Here is a 13,087-nt window from a genome sequence, read left to right as displayed (position 1 = left end):
TCCTATCACAATAAATAGCTACGTGCAAAAAGTAATGAAGTCCTACATGCAAGTTATTTAGAGACATAATCAAGGAGCCTATGTACATATAGACAGTAGTCAAATTCAATGTTGAATTCAACCACTAGGGATTATAAACCCTTACAATTTATAACAACTGTCATATTTATTGGGCATCAGTGAGACCATAGTGACCAGATAGTCTCGTGAATAATATTCCAGAGTTCGGAATGTTGATTATTAAATTGATGTTTCATAGTGAATGCCAATATTAGGACTCAAGTTCTTCAGGTAGATGATTTTTCAAGAAAATTGGAAATTCATGTTCTACAGTCTACCATTATCCACTGTCTAAAATATAAACAATCCTGATAATAGATATATTTTCCTTAATGTAAGCCACTTCTTCAGAGAGAATAAATAACCAAATATAATGTCGGTTATTTCTTTTCAATACAATTTTTCTACTCATTGGATATAACGGAAATATATTTATCATTAACTCTCTACCCAATGCTCAATTTATTTGAAACTATCAAGTCCAACCTTGGTGTTGATACCCATAAACATTCCTGGTAAATGTATTTTTTACGAGTTTCTTTTTAATCTAATTTCTTATTCTACATGAAAAATCGTTTCTCTTTTGATAACGAAATAACAACAATTATCATTGTTGTTGATGTATTTAAATTGTTTTGTTTAATAAGTTAACCTCATTATAGACATTTTATTTCAGACTAAACGACTTATGTGAATAATTAACCCAGTTGATTTGATTCTATTCATTAACTTACTAAAGTATCTCCCATCATTACAGTCAGACCCTTTTTTGAGCCCTTCGCCATGATCGAGTGCAGGCTCTAATGAAACTGGACCTTATCATCGTCGTTGGTGGGTGCATAACGTTGGATAACATTGGTTGTGATTCCCACTTTCTTTGCTTTGAAAGATGCTTTGATGATCTTGTATCCATGAGATTTCAATCCTGCAAGTGCTTTACGTGCTTCTTTGGACATCATCAAAGCAACTCTTTGAGTGTGTGGAGCATTTCCTTCTTCGTGACCCAAGTACAGCAGCACTCTCCCTAATCTATTTTTTTCTGACCAGATTGGGTCCAACGGGTTTCGTTTATTCCGGGCGCCACAAAGTTGTATTTCCCTATTCCCGTAGCTTGTTGAATCGTCCTCCGTTAGGAGGGGCATTCGCATCGTGACTTCTGAAGGATCTCGGCTTTCACCATGGGGCTTCATAATTCTTCTAAGTGAAGATCCTTCAACTCGGGGGGCAGAGTGTAAATGGTTTAACATTTTAATTCTGATTAGACTTTTTTAGCAAGGTTGATTTTTGCGGAATGGAATTACTAGCCCTATTCTAAACCCTCTTCCTTTACTTGTGCTTAGGACCGGCAGTAACCCTAGAAGTGCTTTATGCGGAGTTTGAATAAACATAGTGGGTGTAAATACATCTGTGAGTAACATTACCGACTTTATTCAGTCACAAATAGGTTCTTCTGTAAGAATTCACTTGGTGTTTATTGAATTGGTAAAACTATCGCTCCTACTTAAAACAGGTTCTGTTGATCTTTGAATAATCTATCTCAGAGAATACATCATCACTAACTTATATAGGTACATTTCAATATGTATACTTAATTACATTTTTTGGAAATTGTCTGGACAATTGTTTAACCTAAATAGTTTTTTTAATAATTGAATTTAGTGTTATTACTGAATTCTTTAAAGATACATTATTCAATGATTTTTCAATAATCAAGTTGATAATCAATTATAATCAGTGTCATATTCATTATATAAAATAAATTTCAAAGTCGATATCAATTAATGATCTTCATTGTCCAGGTTTCAAATCGATTAAAATTAAAAAGTGGATATATTTAATTGATTCATTCAATAAATTAATTTTATAGTTGCCTTGTTAAATCCCATTTTATTGGAATACAAAATGAAGGATATGAATTTTTTTCGATTCATGTGATAATAATGTTAATGTGGTTTAATTGTAACAGGGAGAAAACAAACCAGATTCCAGCGGAGGAAGAAATCAGGAAGAAGCGCTGGAAGTGGATAGGACACACTTTGAGGAAATCACCCAACTGCGTCACAAGACAAGCCATCACATGGAATCCTGAAGGCCAAAGGAGAAGAGGAAGACCAAAGAACACATTACGCCGAGAAATGGAGACAGACATGGAAAGAATGAACAAAAGTTGGATAGAACTAGAAAGGAAGGCCCAGGACAGAGTGTGTTGGAGAATGCTGGTCGGCGGCCTATGCTCCATTGGGGGTAACAGGCGAAAGTAAGTAAGTTAATTGTAACAGAAATTTGTTTGATTATTCGTTTGTTGTTGTTGTTATCATAGTAAATTAGTCGTCATTACATAGAAATAGTTGAGATTTGAAAAGAAATCATGAATATTTTCAATGAATTTTTTATCAAATTACAATAATGAATACTTGTTATACTATATTACACAACAATCTGAGTGTTTAAATTGTAAGTTCGTTCCATAATGACATTTACTTTATATCGATATTTCTAGAGACAGATTGGAAATAGAAGCAAATATGAAAAGGATGAATAACAACCGGAAAGAACTGGAAAGGATTGTCCAGGACAGGGTTGGATGAAGAATACTGGCATGAGGCCTATGCTCCTCCACGAGGAGTAACAGGCGTAAGTAATTAAGAGGTATATATGTTTAAAAGTTATCAAAATTTAACAAATACACCATGATGGTTGATTTTTTTTCAATTTTACAAACTATAAATTGTAGTTTCTGACAACTAATAATGCTACATTATAAATTTATACACTCGGGCTTAGATATGTTCAGCTAATGAGTCACAAATAGAACGAAACGTGTTTTCTGTATCCTATGAATAATTATTTCTAGCCAACCTTACTAAAAGCACCATCAGACGTAAATTGTAATAACAGCCTACTCACTCAATTAATTTGTAAAAAAAGCACTTTGATTTACTTTCTCTGTTTTTTTATCTTTCAATTAATTATGGTGAATTCATGGTATGACAGTGCTCATACTGTGACAGTAATCAATCTTAATAGTTTTTGTTTAACATGTTAACATATATACATATAGTTAACTGTATGACTCGTCTTTTTTTGTATTGTTTTGTCTAATTACGTATATGGTTATATATTCAAACGAGTACTTATAAGTAAAAGTAGTAAGAAACATTTTTTTCTGTTTATTTTATTTGATCATGACATTTGAAGTAAATTATCACATGTTTAAGATAGGAATGCTGTTTCTATGCGATCAACTATTAAGCATGTATACATAAATATTGATATTTGTAAAAAAAAAATACAAAAAAAATCTACAGTGAATCGATTAACTTACTCAGTTACTACTAATTAAGCTTGTAGAAATAAAAAAAGAATTTATGTTTTATTCGAAATAACAAAAAAACAGTAACTATTGTATATTATGGTATTGAGCTATTTGGATTTAGACTGAGCATCTATTTTTTTTAATAAATGAAAATGTGATTATACTTTTTAAAATGTAGATAAATAGTAGTAGTTGATTGTTGTAAGTTAATTGGTTTAATGTATAGTCAAGGTTGTAACATGAATTGATGTTTACTGAAAAATAAAAGATAATAAAAAGATATCAGTTTGTTTTAGAACTCATCAAAGAGTCAGTTAGTAAATCTGAGATTTTAAAATCTCACAAGAAATTGGATAAGCGTTGCTTAGATTACTAGTAAATCGGATATATTTGATTAAGTTTAACGTGGAATGGACTTGGTTGAATATATTGTAAAAGTTGAATTTATATTCCAATTCAAAGTGTATTTGTGGTGAGATATGTTTCATCAACTTTTGACATCAGATTAACATCGTTTAATTGGATGATAATGATAAGATTCTCTATTGTTTCACTGATGTTATTCTAACTGATCTACTCATCAATGTAGTTCAATTTATTGTATCTATATACACTTAATATTTTTGTTTTTATTTACTAAATACATTTAAAGTATTTTCATAGTTGGTAGGTCCTCGGTTCGAATCTCGCGAGTGCGGGATCGTGGATGCGCACTGCTGAGGAGTCCCATAATAGGACGAAACGGCCGTCCAGTGTTTCCAGGTTTTCCATGGTGGTCTAGCTTCAATTGACTCATGATTTCAACTATGAAAATACTAAAATCTCCACAAAACCCCTACTGATAATGAACATTTAAAGTAGCTGTTTTGTCGAATTACTATTCTCTAATAAAATTCGAAAATACTATAAGTTTTAGTGATTACGCTTTATTAGAAGTGATAAAATTTGTCTAAATAGTTTTTGTTAGATGTTTCTTCAGTTCCATCTCATCTAACTTTGTAAATGTGGATTGATGAAGAGTCTTAATGGAATACAAAATAAATTTATGGTGAATCATGGTTTACGTTATATTTCCTACCTCATATTAATCTTCAATGTAAACTTTCTTCGAAACGATAACGTTTTGTCACTAGGATAATGTTAATAAATCCTGTATTTTATCAAAAACAGCAATAAAGCCTTTAAATATTATATCATACTTCGTGCAGCTAGATTGAGAAGTAGATTTTTCCAGAAGTATACATTCAGTCAATTTAAAAATCCTATTATTGAAAATTGAAACAGGATTCCCCGAATTTAACGTTTTTTTTAGATTATTTCTCGTTGTTTAACCGAATCTTCTTCAGAAGTTATATCATAGACTTAATTGTTCAATTATATTTTTACAGTCGACATTTCAGATTCATTCAAGGTTCTTTAATAAAACTAAATTTATCGGTAAAGGGTTGCTGAGATTGTCAAATTTCATTGAGATCATGAATCGATCAATGTTAGACCATCATTGAAAATCTGGAAGCGCTGGACTGCCGTTTCGTACAAGTATAGGAGTCCTCAGTATTTAGCATCCACAATTTATGCTTCTGCTAAGTTTAAAAGTGAAGTAGAACAAACTTTTTAATATCTTTTCGCGACTGATTTTCGTGATCCATTATTCATTGATGAATTTAACAAAAATGTGACTATCCTGACTGAGTAACTTCTGGAGTGGGATTGTCTATAAATTCGTCTTTCAGTAAAGAGCCTGCTTATTTGCAATTATTTCACTTGCTGTGTAATCCTTGATATTTCTGACAATGACCGTCATGTTTTTTCATTAACTATGAGACTTTTTTATTTTTAAGTAGTTAGTTGATATGGATTTCTTGAGCTGTGACCAACTTTTCTTTTGACCTTCTAGCTCAGTTTTATACTTTATAGAAAATTTTGTTCCATTTTGTTATGGTTCAGATAATGATAACTGTAATTAAGTAACTATGCTGCAATATTAATGATTTCACTGAATACGTTTTGCCGACTCGTACTTGAAATCCCCATCTTAAACTTTAGACTCTAAACTAATAAAGCTGATCAAAATTTAATCAAGAATGTCTATATTTGAATAACTCAGAAATTAAATTCAAATATATTGCACAAATTAGTGGTTATTTGGACTCCATAACTCATCCGATAACGCATTGGGTATTTGAGGTGAAATGCACTGGACCAAGTCCCAATGTGAACATCACCACTTAAATGCGGGTAGATAGAGTTGAAGAGTTCCATGTGGGATGAAACCAATGTTTTTAATCCTACTTCTAGTCTCATTTTATTCATTCTATAAAAATTCTGATAATATGGTTATTTCGATGAGATCCGCATTGCTTGAACATGTAGCACCCAAGAGAAATTAATCTCCACTCAAGAATATCAATGGCGGGGTGATTCGAATTCTTGCAAATTAAGAGTTAGTTGTGTTAGTACAAGCAACTAAATTTAGAAGTTTCTTTGAGATCACATTGTAATCAATAATATTTATCAACAGCCATTTCTTTCAGTAATTGATATAGAAAAGGTCAAACAATTTCATGGTCAGAGGTTAATACAACTAAATAATCAATGGGCATTGAAATAAATGTGAATCAAACAAAGCTCTCATAGAATAAGGTCAAGGTCATTCACGGGAAAAAATAATTCATAGTACTTTTGAACAGACCTAACAGAGCTCATCTCTTTCTTCTTAAGGTTATTTGTCTGTCATTCTATTATATTAAATAAGAATGGATGGTCACACAGTGAGAAAACAAGAGAAATAATGAGTTTATTTAAAACTTGATAAATGTATGACAATGAATACTAGAACTGTACATGTCATAAGGCTAAGAATCGTGGTAAAATATTGTATACTTGACTACAACGGTCAATAATCATATTAAATAATATGAATTGAATTGATAATCAGTTATCAGTTGTTTTTATGCTTGTGAAATGTAGGTATAAAAATAAACATGTACCTTATATCAAATACAAACTAATTATTTATTAAGATCTCAATGTATCATTCGAAAATCACTCAGGTTAGTTCAGAGAGAAGTTGAGTAATTGTTGATTAGTGATTTTAGCTGATTGAAGAAACAAGAAGATAATATTTAGTCCATGTACCATCTTCTTTTGAACACCAGTCAGTGCAGTTTATGTAACAAGTAAGATGCAAGGGTTTATGTCAACAAATGAAGCAGAACTGAGCATTATAGCTTTAGGTTCCCGCATAAATCTAGAAATCATTATTAGTTGAACATATAGATGATAAGGAGCAATAATTTCTCACGTAAATAATGAAATTATCAGAAAAATCACTATTATTCATGTACTTGTTACTTGATATTATCATCTAAACTATGACAATTTTTGTGTATCCAAAACGTTTTAATGGTAAATTTTGGATGGTAGAACACATATCAAATTGTCCACTTAACAGATTGACTAGTATGGGGAATTTTAACGCTGTGAAAGTTTCGTGAACACTATGAAACACAAAAGCACTAAATGAGATAGTTTTAACTCATATCTGAATATTAAGTAAGATTTCTAAGACCACGATTTGAAACTTTTCCTATACATCTTGATTTCCACTAGTTCTGCAGTTGACTTCAGTCTATGATTGAGACTGCTTCATATTCTAAAAGCATTCTACATTTTATTGCTGTTAGTAGTCATGATTATTTATTTATTTATTTAAACACATATATATTGGTACAAAAGGGCACCAGATACATATGCGCCATACAAAATAATGAAAGTAGGAAGAGAAGGGATGAAAAGATAAGGCGGATTGAAGTGTATAACCAAAAGACTCTTTCAGTTAAGAAAGTTAGAACCACTCTTTATGAAGAAAGTAAAAGAAGGTTACAGCAGGATCGCCATTGGCTTCTATTCTGAGCCATATCTGATAACGTCTCTAGCCACTGTGTTGCACCATCTCTCGGACCCCAGCCAGGGAGTCGTGAAGGACCAACAGAAGCTAGCCCTTTGCAGCTTTCTTTCATGCCACGACACCATGTCATACACTGACCTCCTCTCCGCTTTTCCCAACCAGTCCCAGAGTCGGCAAATAATGCACGACGTGGAATTCCCTGGGACGACATTCGTAGAACATGTCTAAGCCACCGAAGTCGGTGTTTCAAGATGGTGACACCAATTGAATTATCGTCTCGGCGCCCGAACACACGATGCCGAACCTCTGCATTACTAACATGGTGTTGCCACTGTATGTCAGCAATCCTTCGGAGACAACGATGATCAAACACAGAGAGTCGTCTAACATCCTCAACTCGGAGATGCCAGGTTTCACAAGCATAGAGCAAAACTGCTCTCACCGACGCGTTGTAGATCCGACCTTTTACAGCCAGACTAACATCACGAAGGCGCCAAAGATGGCCCAGATTGGCATAAGCCGCTCTGGCTTTCATTATACGTGCATCAATCTCATCACTCACTCCACAGTAATGATAATAATGACAATAACATTGATAAATCATGCTTATCAAGAATTTGGATTTTCCCGATGTTAATATTTCAGACTCAATTTTGACTAGAATCTGTTTAAAAATGTTCAGCCTGTGCTGATTGTTTTAATGTAGCCAATTAGTTAGGAGTTTCACAATCTGAAATGGAAATACGTTCATCTGAGTCCTGTATTCCAATCCTTGATACAAATCATCTATTCAAGAATATATGAATGTTTACTTATTCATCAAAATAATAATATCAAGAATGAGATGAACAAACATATATATATATATATATATATATATATATATATATACCCCTAGTCTCCTTTCCTCTAATAACAAAAAACTCTGGCTGAATGTATAGATGAATGAATTTTTGGAAATTGAATTAAAAAAAACACAACATTTTCTCTTCTTTTCATTATCTTCGTTTATCTCCTTCCATCTTTGACTTTCAACGAAATGATTCAGCATAAGTTAATTAATTATACTTATATACTTTCTTTTTTTTAAAAAAAAATTTATATATTTAATTGAAAATAAATGAATACATATTTTAACCATGATAATAATAATAATAACATTTTGGTAGTTGTGGGGAATGTAAACACAATAGAGAAGAAACAAAACAAACAAAAAAAAAGAAAAAAAAACAAGAACGGAAGAAAACAATTTTCTTTGAAGTTTTTTTCCTTCTTTCAAAAGGAATTTGTCATTATTTACTTTTTCATTATTTTCTCTTTAATCAAAAAAAAGATAATAATAATAATACAGGAAGTTATTGTATTTTCTTAATATTCTCTATTTCTTAAATATATACAACATCAATAGATGTATCAATGACAATGTTACCAATAGCAACCATTATTGATATCATGAAGTGAATTAAAAGTAATAATAATAATAATGACACAACTAGTGAATATAATTTAATTTCCGATCATATATATATATATATAACAATCCAAGTACTTAATTGTCAAGAAATTCATTTGAATTTGTAAAATTACCATTCAATTACTTTTATTATCTAAATTTTAAGGTATTCTACTCTAGTTATTTTTCTGGTTACTTGACATTTATTATTCTTCTTATTATTATTCTGGGCACACCTTACTTTTATCTCATCGTTTCTTGGATTAACTTCTTTAAGAAAAGAAATTGTTACTATAAAAGACAAAGTTTAGAACAAGAAGAAGAAAGAGCAGAAGAAGAAGAAAGCACTTATCTGGAATGAAAATCATCTGAAGGGTGAATAATGATAATACATAATGATATTGATAGATGATAATTTTATTATTATTTACATAATTAATATCAATTTAAAGTTAATTCATTATGATTGTTAGCATAATTAATTCAGTTTATTATTATTTATTTATTTTTTTGATAAGCATATTGTTACTGTTTTTTTGAAAAATTGAATTAATGGTGAATCATGCTAGGGATTGTGATAGGGAATATGTGAATATAATCATTTTGAAAATTGTTCTTTCGTAATAAGTATACATGTATTCTTCAGATAGCTCAGCAGATAGATGTTATATATAATTGTTGAAAGCGTGAGTCAATTGAAGCTAGACCACCATGGAAAACCTGGAAGCACTGGACGGCCGTTTCGTCCTATTATGGGACTCCTCAGCAGTGCACATCCACGATCCCGCACTCACGAGATTCAAACCCAGGACCTACCAGTCTGGCTCTAGAGCACTTAACCACTAGACCACTGAGCCGGCATCCAACGGTATTAATGTTAGCTTCAATTGATTCACGCTTTCAACTATGAAAATACTAATTCTCCACAAAACCCCTTCTGATAATATATAGTTGTATTCTTTAAAAAAACAGGACGATTTAATCAGTAATTTTTGAACTGTTTATTCAGAAAGCAATAGAAGTAGTAATATACGAACAGAGATGAGATCCATGGATTTCTCTCCAAGCCATTAACTGCTTGTTTGTTCGACTGTGGATTCAGTTACTGTTTCTTCTTCTACTATATACTGATTATCTATTTGTTTGATAAATGATTTTTTCCATAAAAGCTTCTTTGTAAGAAACCACCTAGCGTCGATTCCTCAATATTTTCCCACTAAAATGATGTTAGGATTTAAGATTAATTACATTTGTCCATAATGATTAAAATTTCAATCCAGAAAATTTAAGCATGAATATAAATCACTTGATAATGAATAAGTGTTATTTGTATACAAAAGTTTTAATTATTTAGACAAGTGAAATTCAGGGTATATTATAAAACTTGGCCAAAGTCTAATCAAGAGTTCGATTTGAAAAAAAAGGTTTAGAATTTGAAAAAAAATTATAAGAACCACTATCAAGTTTCATCTTTAACTACTATATAATGAATTAGTAGTATTTTTACAGTTGAAATCGCGAGTCAGTCTTAGCTAGACCATCATTGAAAGTCTGCAAGCACTGGACAGCCGTTTCGACCTAGTACGAGACTCTTTAGCAATAAGCACCCACAACCCTGCACGCGGCACTCTAACCCAGGACCTTTTAATTCATTAGTCAAATCATAGGAAAGTTTCATTTTATTAACATGACCAATAGACTTTAAAATCAAAATACCTATGTTTGTACTGAAGGTAAACACGTCGGTTCACAATACTTTAGTAAAATAATCACACATCAAAATGAAATATTTACCAACGACAGTAAAGAGCAAAATCATGACCATGTTAAATTCATTCTCTTTTAAAGTTTAATAACATTGTAAAGCCTATATTATTTAGAGACGAATTTATATTTCATCGGTGGCTATGCCATGTTTTCTCAAATAACTACATTGTACAGTTAATCAATGATATCTGAACATTAAAAAGCGAAAGTCAACAAATGCTGGATATTTTACTGTTGGTTTGGTGACTTCACTTGACAACAAAATTAAAATATTTCTAAATAAATAATTTATTAGTCAACCTTAACAGTTAGTCATCATTTTAATGAATAATTATTGACAAATTGTTAGATCATAAGGTGCAGGAGAGGGGTTACTGATTAATTATCCCAAATTTAATAATTCAAAAGTGTTTATTTAAGTTCCTTCTGTTTAACTTGTACTATTTTCATGGAAGAATTAATTCATAATTCAGTACTAGGAGCGGCTAGAATAATATGTGTAGCCATGACTGTAGTTTTCAAGCTTGTTAATAGTAGTAGTAGTAGTAGTTTTCTTCTGTATTACGGCCAAGTCCTTTAGCAGAGCAGATGCTGCATTTTTCGATCTATTGATAATTTTAATTCGCAGGTTTTAAAAAAAGTAATTAAGTCTTCCAAAGAATCTGATTTTCTTCGTATGTGCATATGATAATCACACCAAGTTTGAATTCAGTGGATGCTTTTTCTACCATTTACATGATTATTCTCTAAGCGAATGATGAAAACTTGAATTATAATTGGAGATCTCTTTGTTGAGTGGGTATATACTTCAAACACTGGAGCTTTCTTTTTAGTTAATTCAGTTCTATTGATAGCAGGAATTATGTACAACAGTAAATAGTTATAACAATAAAAATATATATAAAAGAAACAATCATATTTTTTTATCTTCATGCCTATATAGTACAAGAAACCGACTAATAAGTTGTTTACCCTGACAATACATCGGCAAACAAAATGATATTCATTCCTATGTATATATATGACATTCTGTTTATCATAGAAGGGAAAGATAAACAAGTGAATTGTTCTCAATTTTGGAAAATGAAAAACATGAAATTTAGTAAATAAACAAATAAACATGTCTTGTTAGTTAGCTTATTAGTTTGATTAATTCATATCTTCAAATAAATAGAATTCACTGTAATATCATAGTTCTCATACTACCCAAAAAAATAAACATAACTGCCTAGTTACATTTATGTAGACGAATATATCGAGTAACAGAAGAATTAAAATTTCATTCAATTAGAGCAGGATTTGAATAATGGGACATTCGATTTTAATTAAATCAAATGACCAATAGGGATTTCATTTCATAAATATTCATTGAAATGAATCATTAAATAAAACGAAACAACAAATGGTTTCATTCCCTTTTTTATTTATTTAGAAAAGAATAACATTTATATTAAAATAATATGATGTCAATTATTTCGTGGGATCTCCTTAGATGTCTATAGGTTACAGTTATATTGGCGGAGGAAAAAGGCCATCCGAAAGTAGCGGATGTGTCATACCTTAGGAGAGTGGGCATCAGATGCCCTGTTCGACCTTGTGCAGGGGACTGCCAACCATCTCTCCTTTTCTGATGCACGGGTACAGTTATATTATTGATTGTAATGAAAAGATTTAGTGGAGATCACTTAACATAATAAGTTGACTTTGATAAAAAAAACAGTCAATCATAAGCAGAGACCATTGAACGGTTATTTCTTTACATTTCACATCAATATTGTTAAAACCTTATCGATTTACGGATTGAACCTCAGACCTTCAAATTTCTCAATTCGCTCGTTATCTGTAGACCAACTTAGTTTGGGACAACTGATTAACACTTACAACTTCATTTAATTTATGATATCACACAATAAAATAACTGTTCAGAGATTTTTGTTCTCGGTTGAGTTAATTAGTTAAGGTCATTTCGTTAAGTACACTTGTAGTGAACAAGAAGACCAGCGGAGACAACCAAATGTATTTCAATGCGGAATTACAGAATCTCGTACTAATATCTGAGAACCATACACTAAATACTTCATTTACAAAATGTCAATCAGTTGTCTGAGACTTGATTGTTCCTTCATTTCCACATCAATCACTCTCTGTTCTCGTTCTCTTCGATCGTGTTAACCTTCGGTTGCCAGTCATTTTACTTTCGATTGATGATATATACTACTTATATCTGTAGCACACACTATCTTCAAATGGTTTAAAACTGCTTGAACGAAAACAAGTATATATGTCTCGTATCGTGCACAAAGAAAGATCTTAATATATATTGGAGATAACGTATAAAATAAATTCATCTCTAGGATTCAACAAAACATTTTTAGAAACATTATATAAAGCTTATAGATCAGCTTTATATTCAAATAATTGTTTAGATTGTGTCCAGGTATTGGTATTCATTGAAACAAATAAACTGGTAAACAATAACCACACTCAAAATTTGACTGATATAATTCAATCAACATTGAAGACTAGCTAGCAATAAATTAATTACTGTTCAGTTATCTAATTATGACAAATGCATATTATT

General features: G+C 31.2%; 1 non-coding gene across 1 annotated transcript; it reads left to right on the top strand.

Annotated features, from left to right (window-relative positions):
- The first annotated feature begins 12,030 nt into the window (after positions 1–12,030).
- On the top strand, positions 12,031–12,141 carry Smp_sma.U6atac.1.1. Its single transcript, XR_001974648.1, has one exon. It is a non-coding gene (small nuclear RNA).
- The last annotated feature ends 946 nt before the right edge of the window (positions 12,142–13,087 follow it).

This window comes from Schistosoma mansoni, chromosome 2 (genome assembly GCF_000237925.1).
Source record: "Schistosoma mansoni strain Puerto Rico chromosome 2, complete genome".
NCBI classification, from domain to species: Eukaryota; Metazoa; Platyhelminthes; class Trematoda; order Strigeidida; family Schistosomatidae; genus Schistosoma; species Schistosoma mansoni.
Note: the sequence above shows the minus strand (reverse complement) of the source record. Positions and strands in the feature narration are given on the sequence as shown.